Source organism: Nerophis ophidion, linkage group LG16 (genome assembly GCF_033978795.1).
Source record: "Nerophis ophidion isolate RoL-2023_Sa linkage group LG16, RoL_Noph_v1.0, whole genome shotgun sequence".
NCBI classification, from domain to species: Eukaryota; Metazoa; Chordata; class Actinopteri; order Syngnathiformes; family Syngnathidae; genus Nerophis; species Nerophis ophidion.
In genome coordinates this window covers 26,962,278-26,977,374 of record NC_084626.1, presented here as the reverse complement: position 1 = coordinate 26,977,374, position 15,097 = coordinate 26,962,278, and the positions used below count along the sequence as shown (strand labels likewise).

Sequence of the window (15,097 nt, the reverse complement as noted above, 5' to 3'; positions counted from 1 at the left end):
CCGCAAATGGTGCTGCGCTAATATGTCCTCTACAGTCCGTGACGTCACGCGCACGCGTCATCATTCCGCGACGTTTTCAACAAGAAACTCCGCAGGAAATTTAAAATTGCAATTTAGTAAACTAAACCGGCCGTACTGGCATGTGTTGCAATGTTAATATTTCATCATTGATATATAAACTATCAGACTGCGTGGTCGGTAGTAGTGGCTTTCAGTAGGTCTTTAACATCATGTTCATGTTTTTAGAAACAACACCTTTATCCACATTTATGTGAACTTGGCGTGGCGCAGTGGAAGAGTGGCCGTGTTCAACCAGAGGGTCCCTGGTTCAATCCCCACCTAGTACCAACCACGTCACGTCCGTTGTGTCCTGAGCAAGACACTTCACCCTTGCTCCTGATGGGTGCTGGTTAGCGCCTTGCATGGCAGCTCCCTCCATCAGTGTGTGAATGTGTGTGTGAATGGGTGAATGTGGAAGTAGTGTCAAAGTGCTTTGAGTACCTTGAAGGTAGAAAAGCGCTATACAAGTACAACCCATTTATCATTTATTTAATTTGTTACTCCTCCTGTGTCATTGAAATTATATTTTAAGATCTGGTTGTTCTGTGAAAAGTTAACTCCTTCCTGCAGGGTGTGCATAGTACTTTATGTACAAAACCCAAAACCAGGGAAGTTGGGCACGTTGTGTGGTTCGTACATAATTACGGAATACAATGATTTACAAATCCTTTTCAACTTATATTCAATTGAATAGACAGCAAAGACAAGATATTTAATGTTCGAACTCAGAAACTATTTTTTTTTTGCATATAATAATTAACTTAGAATACAATGGCAGCAACAAATTGCAAACAAGTTGACCCAGGGGCATTTTTACCACTGTGTTGCATGGCCTTTCCTTTTAACAACACTCAGTAAACATTAGGGAACTGGGGAGACCAATTTTTGAAGCTTTTCAGGTGGAATTCTTTCCCATTCTTGATTGATGTTTAGCTTAAGTCAGTGGTTCTCAAATGGGGGTACTTGAAGGTATGCCAAGGGGTATGTGAGATTTTTCAAAAATATTCTAAAAATGGCAACAATTCAAAAATCCTTTATAAATATATTTATTGAATAATACTTCAACAAAATATGCATGTAAGTTCATAAACTGTGAAAAGAAATGCAACAATGCAATATTCAATGTTGACAGCTAGATTTTTGGTGGTCATGTTCCATAAATATTGATGTTAAAGATTTGTTTTTTTGTGAATTAATGTTTAGAATTAAGTTCATGAATCCAGATGGATGTCATGACTTGGAGTATGGTGTGGTTTGTTTTCCCGTGGTATTAACATATTTTATTATTAATTCCAAAAAAAGGAACAAACGAAAGACGCTCAAAGAGGAGGTACAACAACTTGGCTATGAAAACTAAAACTTTAACTAATTCAAAACTATGGACAACAAAATCAGAATCAGACATACTTTATTAATCCCCGAAGGGAAATTAAAATTTTCAGCACAATCCCATTCAAGGTCAAACAAACATTCCAGGGAGACAGAACAGGATGCCAAAACAAAAACACTTACTGTGACTGAGAAAGAGCTTGGATCATCGGCATTAATAACATAGGGGTGTGTAGGAGGTGATGTCGCCAGGCTAACTGCCTGGTAACTACAGGCTTAAATAATGCTGCAGTGATTAACAGGTGCATGAGTCCAAATGAACCAGGTGCGTGACATGACAGGTGAAAACTAATTCGTAGTCATGGTGACAAAAACAAACAAGAGTGCCCAATGAGTCCAAAACCAAACAGAACGTGACCACAAAATATTACAATCCCCAAAGAGGGCACTTTAAGTTGATGATTACTTCTATGTGTAGAAATTTTTATTTATAATTGAATCACTTGTTTATTTTTCAACAAGTTTTTAGTTATTTTTATATCTTTTTTTCCAAGTAGTTCAAGAAAGACCACAACAAATGAGCAATATTTTGCACTGTTATACAATTTAATAAATCAGAAACTGATGACATAGTGCAGTACAAAGTTCCCTCTAAGGCAGTGGTCCCCAACTTTTTTGTAGCTGCGGACGGGTCAACGCTTGAAAATTTGTGGTCCACAACCTTTTTGTAGCTTGAAAATTTGTCCCACAGACCGGGGGGTGGGTTTTTTTTTTCATGAAGAAATACAATCATGTGTGCTTACAGACTGTATTCCTGCAGACTGTATTGATCTATATTGATATATAATGTATACATTGTGTTTGTATGTTGATTTAATAATTATAAAAAAAAACAAAAAAAACATTTTTTTATTATTATTATATATATATTTTTTTCATAAAGAAATACCATCGTGTGTGCTTACGGACTTTATCCCTGCAGACTGTATTGATCTATATTGATATAAAATGTATACATTGTGTTTTTATGTCGATTTAATAATTATAAAAAAAACAAAAACAAACATTTTTTTATTATTATTATTATATATATTTTTTTTCTTGTGCGTCCCGGTACCATTCGGTCCGTGGACCGGTACCGGGCCTCGGCCCTGTGGTTGGGGACCACTGCTCTAAGGTACGCGCCTGTGCAATTGCACATTGCTCACGCGACCTTTGCGCATGGCAAATCCAGGCCGCGCACAAAATCGAATAGAAAGATAAGCGCATAACAGTGTGCACGTCAGGCCTTTTTCACATGTGCGCCACTGAATGCTCAAAGAGTTTTGGCGTTTGCTCACACATATGAAAAATTTGAGGGGAAATTGGTGCTGTATTTTACTTCTTAATCCCTTTTTTTCAACCAGAAACGCTTTGTTCTGATTAGGGGGTACTTGAAATAAAAAAAGGTACATCACTGAAAAACGGTTAAGAACTACTGGCTTAAGTAGTTTAACTGAGTATAAACTTAACTAAACTAAAGTGAGTTACTTATTCCGTCAGGCTAAAACTATCAACCATTTACACTTTTTCTGCTGGTTCCTGTCACACTTTTTTTCCTTCATCTTTTTTCAATCAATTTGAGCAGCTTGAGAAAGAGAAAAATAACTGCTAACCTAACTGCAGCTAGGTCAAGAGGCAAAATGTGTTGATTTTTAGAGAGCAGAAAGCGGCACATAGGGCTGCAGCTGTCGATTATTTTAGTATTCAAGTAATCTATTGATTATTTAGTTTGATTAACTGTATAAAACACACTTTATGACCTCTGCATATTTTAGATCAAATAGTTTAAATAAAGATCTTCTGCTTTATGCTGGAGTGGCTCGGTTTGTAGTTCCATCCCTAGTTTCTGCCATCCTTGACACGTTCGTTGTGTCCTTGGGCAAGACACTGAACCCTTGCTCCTGATGGGTCGTGGTTAGGGCCTTGCATGGCAGCTCCCGCCGTCAGTGTGTGAATTGGTGAATGTGGAAATAGTGTCAAAGCACCTTGAGTACCTAGGAGGAAGAAAAGCGCTTTACAAGTATAACCCTTTACCTTTAAACAGTCCGGGGTCTCCGTTGTTGTATTTAAGGTTTCATATTGCGCCACACATTTTCAATGGGAGACAAGTCTGGACTACAGGCAGGCCAGTCTAATACCTGCACTCTTTTACTATGAAGCCACCCTGTTGCAACACGTGGCTTGGCATTGTCTTGCTGAAATAAGCAGGGGCGTCCACGATAACTTTGCTTGGATGGCAACATATGTTGCTCCAAAACCCGTATGTACCTTTTAGCATTAATGGCATACTTGCCAACCTTGAGACCTCCAATTTCGGGAGGTGGGGTGGTGGCGTGGTTGGGGGTGGGGCGGGTGCGTGGTTGGGGCGGGGCAGGGGCATGGTTGGGGGTGTGGTTAAGAGGGGGGCAGTATATAGCTAGAATTCACCAAGTCAAGTATTTCATATATATATACATATATATAAGAAATACTTGACTTTCCGTGACTTCTATTTATATAAATATATTTTTTTAATTGATTTATCTTTTTTATTTTATTTATTCATATATATATACATATATATATATGTATATATATATATATGTATATATATATATATATATGTATATGTATATACATATATATGTATACAAATATATATGTATATACATATATATATGTATACATATATATATATATATATGTGTACATACATATATATATATACATATATGTATATACATATATATATATATATATGTGTATATATATGTATATATATACGTATATATATATGTATATATATATGTATATATATACGTATATATATATGTATATATATACGTATATATATGTATATATATATGTACATATATACGTATATATACATATGTATATATATATATATATATATATATATATATATATATATATATATATATATATATATATATACACACACACGTGTATATATACGTATATATACGTATATATATGTATGTATATATATATGTATATATATGTGTGTGTGTGTGTGTAAGAGAAATACTTAAATTTCAGTGTTCATTTATTTACACATATTCACACACACATAACACTCATCTACTCATTGTTGAGTTAAGGGTTGAATTATCCATTCTTGTTCTATTCTCTGTCACTATTTTTCTATCCATAATGAACACCCTCTCTGATGATGCATTGCTGTGTGGCACGCACGAAAGTGCTTTCATCAAATGCGGAATCTTCCATCTCTCCCTAGCATGGCCCAAAACCGGTCAATCTTTGCTTCCTGAGGAAGATCCAATCGCAGCTGCGGCTTGGAACTTACAAGCGTATTTCTTCATCTTACTCGTCGTCGGCGTCGCTATGGCTGTATACTCCTCGTTCTTCTGCACTCTCTAAAAGCCGTAGATGTTATTGTCACATATGCATGTACAGTAGATGGTAGTATTGTCCTGTTTAAGAGTGTCACAACATTGCTTTTTACGCCAGACGAACTGCTTTACAGAAGACGAAAACCTGACTGCTGTTGTTGTGTGTTGTTACCGTGCTGGGAGGACGTTAATGAAACTGCCTAACAATAAACCCACATAAGAAACCAAGAACTCGCCCTCGATCATTCTACAGTCATAACGTCATTGGGCAGGCTCGCTGTTCATATTGTGGGAAAGCGGACGTGGAAACAGGCTGTCGACACGTCACTCAGGTCCGCATGGAGCTGGAGGGGGCGTGGCCTCCAGCTCCGCCTGAATTCCGGGAGATTTTCGGGAGAATATTTGTCCCGGGAGGTTTTCGGGAGAGGTGCTGAATTTCGGGAGTCTCCTGGACAATCCGGGAGGGTTGGCTTGTTTGATTAATGGTGCCTTCACAGATGTGTTAGTTACTTATGCTTTGGGCACCAATACACCCCCATACCATCACAGATGCTGGCTTTTGAACTTTGCACCTATAACAATCCGGATGGGTCTTTTTCCTCTTTGGTCTGGAGGACACGACAACCACAGTTTCCAAAAACAATTTGTAATGTCCATCTTGGGTGAGCTCGGGTCCACGACTTGACAATGACAGGGGCGCGGGGGGATCGGGGGACCGGTACTTTTCAGAGGGGGTATAGTACCGAATATGATTTATTAGCATCGCGGCACTATACTAATACCGGTATACCGTACAACCTTGGTGCCTACAAAAGAATCAAATGATGATGGATTAATTCCCATTGGGCAGCCCTAAAAAAATGGCATTTTGATTGAGAACAAAGGCAGTAAAAGTGGTGTTTGTTTAATAGGGAGAGCGGCAGATTTGGCTGGCAACCCGGCTTGTGTCAATGTTTTAAATTGTTAAGGAAAGTGTTATGGACACAGGCTGGTGTTGGGAGTTGAGTTTGGCCCCTCACCTATTAAAACCAGCATCTGTTGGAGCATGCATTAAGCTTCAAAATAACTGTACAAAGATCAGCGGGTATAGTACAGTCAACCAGATGTCATTTTAAAAGTGCCAGATGGAACAATGAAAGCGGGATTGGAAATGAGGAAAAAAGTGCTGTGAAAGGTCAGATCAATTAAGAAGGCGGCGTTGGATGCCATATGACAATTAAGGCGGGCGTGAAGCACAGGGCGCTGCGGCGAGCGGCCATCACAGAGAGAAACTTCTCGGGGGCATGGAAACGTGCGGGCGGACCTTCCCGGACTGGAGTACATTTCGCGCCAGGTCAAGGTTAACGACCCGCGCAGATAAACCTGATAGAACGCCTCACAGCGCCGCTCGCCACCTTTAGTCCGTCAGTATCACGCCGCCAATAAATTACAGGCGTGACTTTAAGTGACATTGAAATTTACTCCGCTCTAATGAAAACAAGTGAGAAGGCGCGCCTGTTAATTTCAAGGTTTGGTTACTTAATTTCAATATTTGTTTGGCAAAACATAAAAAAAAAAAAAAAAACTTAAATTGCATTTCCCCCACATGGTGTCTGGGAGTTTTTTTTATTTTATCTTTTATGGCAACATGTTTAATTTGAAAGCATCTCATCCCTGAAATAACATTTTACAGCAAGTAACAGCTCTCCTCTGCACCCATGAGTGCACCCGAGCCACAAGGGGGCAATGTTTGCATTGTTTGTCAGCCCTGCAAGCACACTTGTCCACTTTGCATTTTGCACATTTGAATCAAGTACAGTTGGGATGAGCAATTTGCAAGACTTTGCATGGCTTGTTTGTTTACTCCCGCCTTTAGACATATTATTGTTTTTAATGCTCTGAGGTAACAGTTGAGAGGCCCACTTATACACAAATCCGATCTTACACAGTTTGCACTTTAGCACTTTTGCTGCGTGCAAACAGAATTATTCATCATTGGTTCCCACTAAGATAAATGCAGCAGTGACATAATTTAAATTGCACGTGGAGAAAGAGTGGAGTTTCTTCTTATGAGCCGCACTGTACTTTATGTTAGGTCTGCTAAAGCCTCCATTTGCATGCCCTTAAAATACAGTTTTAATTATAGATAAGCCACAACTGAGATAAAACATTGTATTTCTACATATTCATCTCTTTCTTCATCACGTTTAATTCACAATAACTGCTTTAAGTGCACAAATATTCCCTTTACATCTGCAACATAAATGCTCCTTCTGGCTTTTTTTTTTTTTGGGGGGGGTGATTTTTTTCTCCTCCATTGATCGTCGGCTACTCTGTCGGAATGTGGGAATTAATTAGACAATTTGTATAATGGACTTGGGCACATAGAGACATTTGGGGCTTGGCATAGTCCCCCCCCATTGTCCTTGAGGTACTCTCATCCAGATGTTCAAACGGACCGGAGGGTGACCTCTCACCCCGCTGCTAATTACCATGTGAATGACAACATGGCCCGGATCAATAGTTCCCAGACTCACTGTGCAGATCCCCGATAAGGAGGCGCAGCGCTGTCAGAGAGAAAATGCTAATGTAATTAATGTCCAATAATCCTCCGGCGCGAGGATATTAATGCTGGATATTTAGCGCTTAAACGTGCACGTGAGGGCAAACCTGATAAACAAATAAGAGGCTCTAATATTACAGTTTTTGTATCTGCGATCTCACATTTATTGGTGAAAGTGGATTGAGAGGAGCCTTTAAAAAAAATTGTGGCAGGTGCATAATGTGCATTTATATACAGTGGGGCAAAAAAGTATTTAGTCAGCCACCGATTGTGCAAGTTCTCCCACTTAAAATGATGACAGAGGTCTGTAATTTTCATCGTAGGTACACTTCAACTGTGAGAGACAGAATGTGAGAAAAAAAAAATCCAGGAATTCATATTGTAGGAATTTTAAAGAATTTATTTGTAAATTATGGTGGAAAATAAGTATTTGGTCAACCATTCAAAGCTCTCACTGATGGAAGGAGGTTTTGGCTCAAAATCTCACGATACATGGCCCCATTCATTCTTTCCTTAACACGGATCAATCGTCATGTCCCCTTAGCAGAAAAACAGCCCCAAAACATGATGTTTCCACCCCCATGCTTCACAGTAGGTATGGTGTTCTTGGGATGCAACTCAGTATTCTTCTTCCTCCAAACACGACGAGTTTATACCAAAATGGATACATGGATGATACAGCAGAGGATTGGGAGAATGTCATGTGGTCGGATGAAACCAAAATAGAACTTTTTGGTGTAAACTCAACTTGTCGTGTTTGGAGGAAGAAGAATACTGAGTTGCATCCCAAGAACACCATACCTACTATGAAGCATGGGGGTTGAAACATCATGCTTTGGGGCTGTTTTTCTGCTAAGGGGACAGGACGATTGATCCGTGTTAAGGAAAGAATGAATGGGGCCATGTATCGTGAGATTTTTAGCCAAAACCTCCTTCCATCAGTGAGAGCTTTGAATGGTTGACCAAATACTTATTTTCCACCATAATTTACAAAGAAATTCCTGGATTTTTTTTCACATTCTGTCTCTCACAGTTGAAGTGTACCTATCATGAAAATTACAGACCTCTGTCATCATTTTAAGTGGGAGAACTTGCACAATCGGTGGCTAAATTCTACTTTTTTGCCCCACTGTATGGAGTACTTGCAACTATGTATCATTTTGTATTTGAATATGTTAAGGGCCTTGCACAATAATAAACATATATTTTTGCAATTTTTCCAGATAAAAATGTGTTTTATCGGCGTAATGTTCAGTTTCAGTTTATTTGGAACATGCATATGATACAATGTAATGCGTCACATGTTTCCAGTTGTTTCATTACAGCACGTCCGAAAAAGAGTAGGATGAAGCTGAGCTTATTTTATCCTAGCCCTTTTTTATACCATATATTGTTCTTTTCAACAGGCCTGTGAGCAAGTACTCACAAATGACGGCGTCTTGTTTATACGTTGCTAATGCAATCTTTTCTTTTGTTTTATTTTATTATTATTTTTATGAATAACGTGTTTACCATGACAGGCCTAATATAATGTATATAAATGTGATAAAACACATTTTTATCTGGGAAAATAGCCAATATATCTGTTTGGTATTGTGCACGGCCCTGAACATATTCAAATACAAAGGATAAATAGTTACAGGTACTCCATCCATCAATCCATTTTGTACCGCTCTTCCCTTTCGGGGTCGCTCAATATGCAAATACACATTATGCACCTGCCACTATTTTTTTTAAAGACTCCTCTCAATCCTCTTTCACCAATAAATGTGAGATCGCAGATACAAAACTGTAATATTAAAGCCCCTCACTTGTTTATCAGGTTCTGTCAAAGATAAATATATATATATATATATATATATATATATATATATATATATATATATATATATATATATATATATATATATATATATATATATATATATATTTTATACCATATTTCCTTGAATTGCCGCCAGGGCGCTAATTGATTTAAAACCTCTTCTCACACCTGCGCTTACCAAAGGCATGCGGTAAAAGTAAGCATGCGCTAATTATTTTAAAACCTCTTCTCACTCCGGCCCTTACCAAAGGTATGCAGTAAAAATTTGAGTGTGATGTAAGCTTGAACCTTAAATCCTACTGAATAGCTCTTAATCTTCTTCCCTTTATGCGATTTCAAATTACCGGTATTGAAATCAGCCTCTTCCATTTTGAAAATGATGACAGTTGAAGTGTCACTCGTGACATCACGAGTTTGACCAGGCGGTAATACTAAGCATGCGCTAATTATTTTGCGAAGCTAGTTTGTCCCGGCAGTAATTCAAGGCAGGCGCATACTATATGCCCAGCGGAAATTCAAGGAAATACAGTATATATATATATATATATATATTGTATTGAACTGTTTTGGTACGGGGGTTTCAGTCCGGTTCGGAGGTGTATCGAACGAGTTTCCATACGGAAATATCAAGTAGCGTACCGCACGTTGCGTAAACAATGCACACCAAGGCACAACACACGGCATGCTAGCAGCGACCAGGCTACGATAGACTGACCGTACCTCCTCTTTTTACCGGATAGGTCCTCTTTTGCGGGGCTGTCCGGGTGGAGTTTCTTAAATGCCTCAAATGTCCGGCATTTTAAGTTTGGGTTGCGTGTATTTTCAATGTACGTTCAGGGTTAAGAAGGGGTTAAAATCAAAACAAATTGTGCATGCAGCAGCATTCGTGAGGGAGGGGCAGAGACAGAGAGAGCGAAAGAGTTATGATAAATGCGCATGCGTCGCCAGGCTCCGCTTTTTACTCATGGCTAATGTTTAAAAGGCCCACGGCACATTCCAAAAATACTATTAAAATAAACAAAAACATAACAAAAGTGAAATGAAAAGGCTTAAAAGTTTAATGTCATTTAGAAAAATTTGCAATGTTGACTAATACAACAAAGCTGTTTTTTTTTTCTTTCAAACTGTCATTGCTCAAAACATAATATTCAATCAAAATCAATGTTATTATGATTTATTGGCCTATCCAAGGTTCCGATTACTTCAAATCAAATATTCCACTAAGAAAAATATTTTTGGTGGAAGATTTTGCAAATTTGGGAAATACATGTATATTTTGTGGTTTTCTTACTGTACCGAAATTAACCAAACCGAACCAAATTTTTTATGTACCGTTACACCCTTACATATATTTATATATACAACCACAAATTTGCAAAATCTCCTGACGATTGAGGGAACCCCTCATGAAACAGTTCTGTAGAGATGAAGTAGTCTTGTGATTTTTCCCACACATTTATATATACAGTATATATATATATATATATATATATATATATATATATCATGACTATTTACATTGTAGATTATCACTGACGGCATCTAAACTATGAAACCTGTGAAGTGAAAACCATTTTAGGTGACCACCTCTTAAAGCTCATCGAGAAAATGCCAAGAGTGTACAAAACAGTAATCAGAGCAACAAAGGGCGGCTATTTTGTAGAAACTAGAATATAAAACATGTTTTCAGTTATTCCACCTTCTTTTGTTAAGTACATAACTCCAGATGTGTTCATTCATCGTTTTGGTGCCTTCAGTGACAATCTATAATGTAAATAGTCATGAAAATGCACAAAAAGCCAAATAGAGGCTACCTAAGATTTTTTTTTTTTGTATTTTTACACGACTTCATCTCTCGTGACATGATTCCTCTTTCTTTCAGTGTCTATTACAAATACACTAACACACTTTATGCGAATGAGACATTGAGACCCACACATCACGCCACAAACAGATTGCAGTCCTGAAATATATCTAATTTGTATACATTTTTTCAGGAAAACAGCTCTTTATCCACCTGTACAATTTTCTTTTCTCTCTCCTCCAGTGACTCTCAGCAGAGTCTCTCCGCACCTTGAAGGGAAATTAAAAAAATAAAAAAAGTTATTTGATGTTTGAATTAGCCTTTAATAGGTTTCCTAAAACGGCGGCTAAGTATTCTCATTACAACGTTGATTCAGGTCACATGACTGAGCTTCCTGGCATATTTCAGTCTAGTACGCTGTCTCTTCTTCGCTCATGATGTCACAAGCGACTGACTCCATGATTGCATTTTCTGCATCCGCTAAATCTCCGCTCACAACACCGCTTCCCACTGAGACAATTGCGGATTTCCTCCGAGAAATTCCACTCCTCATGATACAAAAATCATAAACCCAGCATGTGTCAATGAGCATGCCTCCCTTTATTTGTTTTGTTACAAAGTCGCATAAAACAGGTGAATAGAAAATAAGCCAGCGATGCCCAATTAGAACAATCTTTATTATAAAAGTCGTGTTGGAGCTCGTTAAGAATTTTGCTTATGTGACTTTTCCACTGGAGCCTAAATGATCTTTATGAGCAGCGGTGTTTATACGTGTGCATGAGGGTGTGTTCGCTGCAAGATGGAAAGAGATGGAGCAATACAATTTATTCCTTAAGTGAGGCAAAGGCCATATTGCCTCCCATTAACAGAGCAGAACGTAGGCATGGGCTGATAATTAAGTAATCCATGAGAGCATGAGCAATATAGGACAATCACTAACACCCTCAGCTGCTTTGCTACATCAAGCCACTTGCAGTTTTCCCTTTTTTTACTCCAACATCATTTTAGATTATGCCGGCAAACATTATTGCACGGTGATTTGAAAGTGCTGTTGCAGGAGAATGTGTTGCTTGCAGCTCCGAATAAATGATCCCGGTGAAAGGAAATTCATAAGACGCCTTTCACCTGTCAAAGTGCTCACATTTGCACACTTTGGAATGACGAGATCATACAGGCAACAAAATGTTGCATTTTTCTATGCACGTACTGTATTTACTATAATAATGGAGACCGTGCTTGATTCACTGACTGTTAGGAAACACACAAATCCTATTTGTGACTACACATAACAGTATTGTTATTTACATGCCCTGTTTGTGTTTGTCAAAAGTAGCGCACCTTCCTTTTATTTCACGCAGGAAGTGAACGTTACTTAAACATGTAAAAGTTATGTTTGTATATAAACTGTAAGAAAAAGACATGAAGAAGGGGCAAGATTACATTTGAAATTTGCATATTCCTACAAAAATTTTGAAATGTATACAAACATATATATATATATATATATATATATATATATATATATATACATACATGTATATAATTATGCATATATATATATATATACATATATGTATATATATACATATATATATATATCTATATATATACATATATGTATATATATACATATATATGTATATATATACATATATGTATATATGTATGTATGTATATACATATATATGTATATATGTATGTATATATACATATATGTATATATGTATGTATGTATATACATATATATGTATGTATATATACATATATATGTATATATGTATGTATGTATATACATATATATGTATATACATATATATGTATATATGTATGTATATATACATATATATGTATGTATATGTATGTATATATATGTATATATGTATGTATATATATGTATATATAGGTGTGTATATGTATATATATAAATATGTATATATATATATTGGATATACATATATATATAATTATGTATGTGTGTGTATATATATATATATATATATATATATATATATATACATACATATATGTATATATATACATATATATATATATATATATATATACATATATGTATATATATACATATATATATATATGTATATATATAAATATGTATATATATATATTGGATATACATATATATATAATTATGTATGTGTGTATATATATAAATATATATATATATATTTATATATATATATATATATATATATATATATATATATACATATACACATTAGGGGTGTGGGGAAAAATCGATTCGAATTTGAATCGCAATTGTTCAAAAGTTTGGACACCATTTCTCATTTCAATGTGTTGGCTTTATTTTCATGACTATTTACATATATATATATATATATATATATATATATATATATATATATATATATATATATATATAAATATATATACATATGTGTATATATTAATATGCATGTATATACATACAATGTACATTGTACATATATATATGCGTATATATACATATGCATATTTATATATATATATATATATATATATATATATATATATATATATATATATACACACACACACTATATTCACACTATATATATACTATATATATATATATATATATATATATATATATATATATACACACACACACTATATTCACACTATATACACACTATATATATATATGTCTATATATGTATGTCCATATATATATATATATATGTATGTATATACTGTACATTTGTGTGGGTCCGCCTTTGTAGTCCGTGGGGTAGTCGATAAGTGTATTCTTTTTCTCTTCTCTTCTTTCTTCTTCTTTTTCATCTTTTTGTCATGGGACATTTATCCTCCGCTGAATTTCCAACGGACTTGAACTGTGCGTTGTTGCAAGAGTCACATCCCCAACTTGTGTTAGTAATTGTTGTGAAAATTGAATACATTTTAAAAACTCAGAGAAAGTGGAGCCAGCTGTTTAAAAACATTGGCGACAACATGTATTTCATCATGTTGCTTCTGTTGCTGTTCAAATATTCATGCAATCTACTGTACAACAATCCACAATTTATAAAAGCACGGCGAAGCATCCGTCTCCCCTCTTGTCCAAATGCATTTCCCTTGTTTCTTTTCATCTTAATCTTTCAATCATGAGTTTTTTTTTTTTTTTGCAGCCTCCTAACAAATGGTAACATTTTAATTCTTCCGTTCATCCCTCAAGACTGCAAACACAATTTCATGATCACCTCGCTGCTAGAGCCATGTTTAATAATTCCCAATTATGCAGCCAGGCACCTAGACCGCAGCGTGAGTCAGAGCAGCATCTGGCCTGCTGCTCTGTGTGTGTTCAGTCACCTTGATATCATCCATGAGCATGTTCCCCATCTTAGCAGGTTGCAACACCCAGACCTGCAGTCTGATGTTGTATTAATAATACAGCATGGGATTGTCCAGGAGGGAGTTTACTTTGTGTCTTTGGCTTCTGCCTTTTTTCTCCAATTTGTTACGCAGTTTACCCAAACATGGCGCGTGGAGCGTATCGGGCCTCGCATGTGGCGGACGCACCGGCCGCACCGGGGACGACGTGCACTTATTGTGTGAGAAAAAATGTACTCCCTATTGGGATAAAAGACAGGTTTTGAAAAATGCTGAATTAAAGGCCTACTGAAAGCCACTACTACCGACCACGCAGTCTGATAGTTTATATATCAGTGATGGAAATATCAACATTACAACACATGCCAATACGGCCGGTTTAGTTTACTAAATTGCAATTTTAAATTTCCCGCGGAGTTTCTTGTTGAAAACGTCACGGAATGATGTGCGCGTGACGTCACGGACTGTCAGGAAATATTAGCTCAGCATCATTTACGGCTGAAAGTCATCTCTTTTCATCGCGCAATTACACAGTATTTTGGACATTGGTGTTGCTGAATCTTCTGCAATTTGTTCATTTAATAATGGAGACTATAAAGAACAATGCTGTTGGTGGAAAGCGGTGGATTGCAGCTGTCTTTAGCACCGAGACACAGCCGGTGTTTCTTTGTTTTTAACACAGAGCGGTCAAGCGAACATGTTTCTCTACGTCAACCAGCATGTTTTTGGATGGGAAAATTGTGATACATATCTTACCGGAGACATCATTGGACTATTCGTCCTCCTGCAGTAGC

General features: G+C 36.5%; 2 long non-coding RNA genes across 2 annotated transcripts in view; one reads left to right on the top strand and one right to left on the bottom strand.

The window, feature by feature from the left end:
- The window catches only part of LOC133535673 (uncharacterized), a 61,809-nt gene that overhangs the window by 26,023 nt on the left and 20,689 nt on the right, over positions 1–15,097 (top strand). The gene's annotated exons all lie outside the window — the stretch shown is intronic.
- The window catches only part of LOC133535674 (uncharacterized), a 104,624-nt gene continuing 100,242 nt past the window's right edge, over positions 10,716–15,097 (bottom strand). The window contains exon 5 of the long non-coding RNA XR_009802287.1: positions 10,716–11,224. This is a non-coding gene — a long non-coding RNA (uncharacterized LOC133535674). The remainder of the gene's footprint in view (positions 11,225–15,097) is intronic.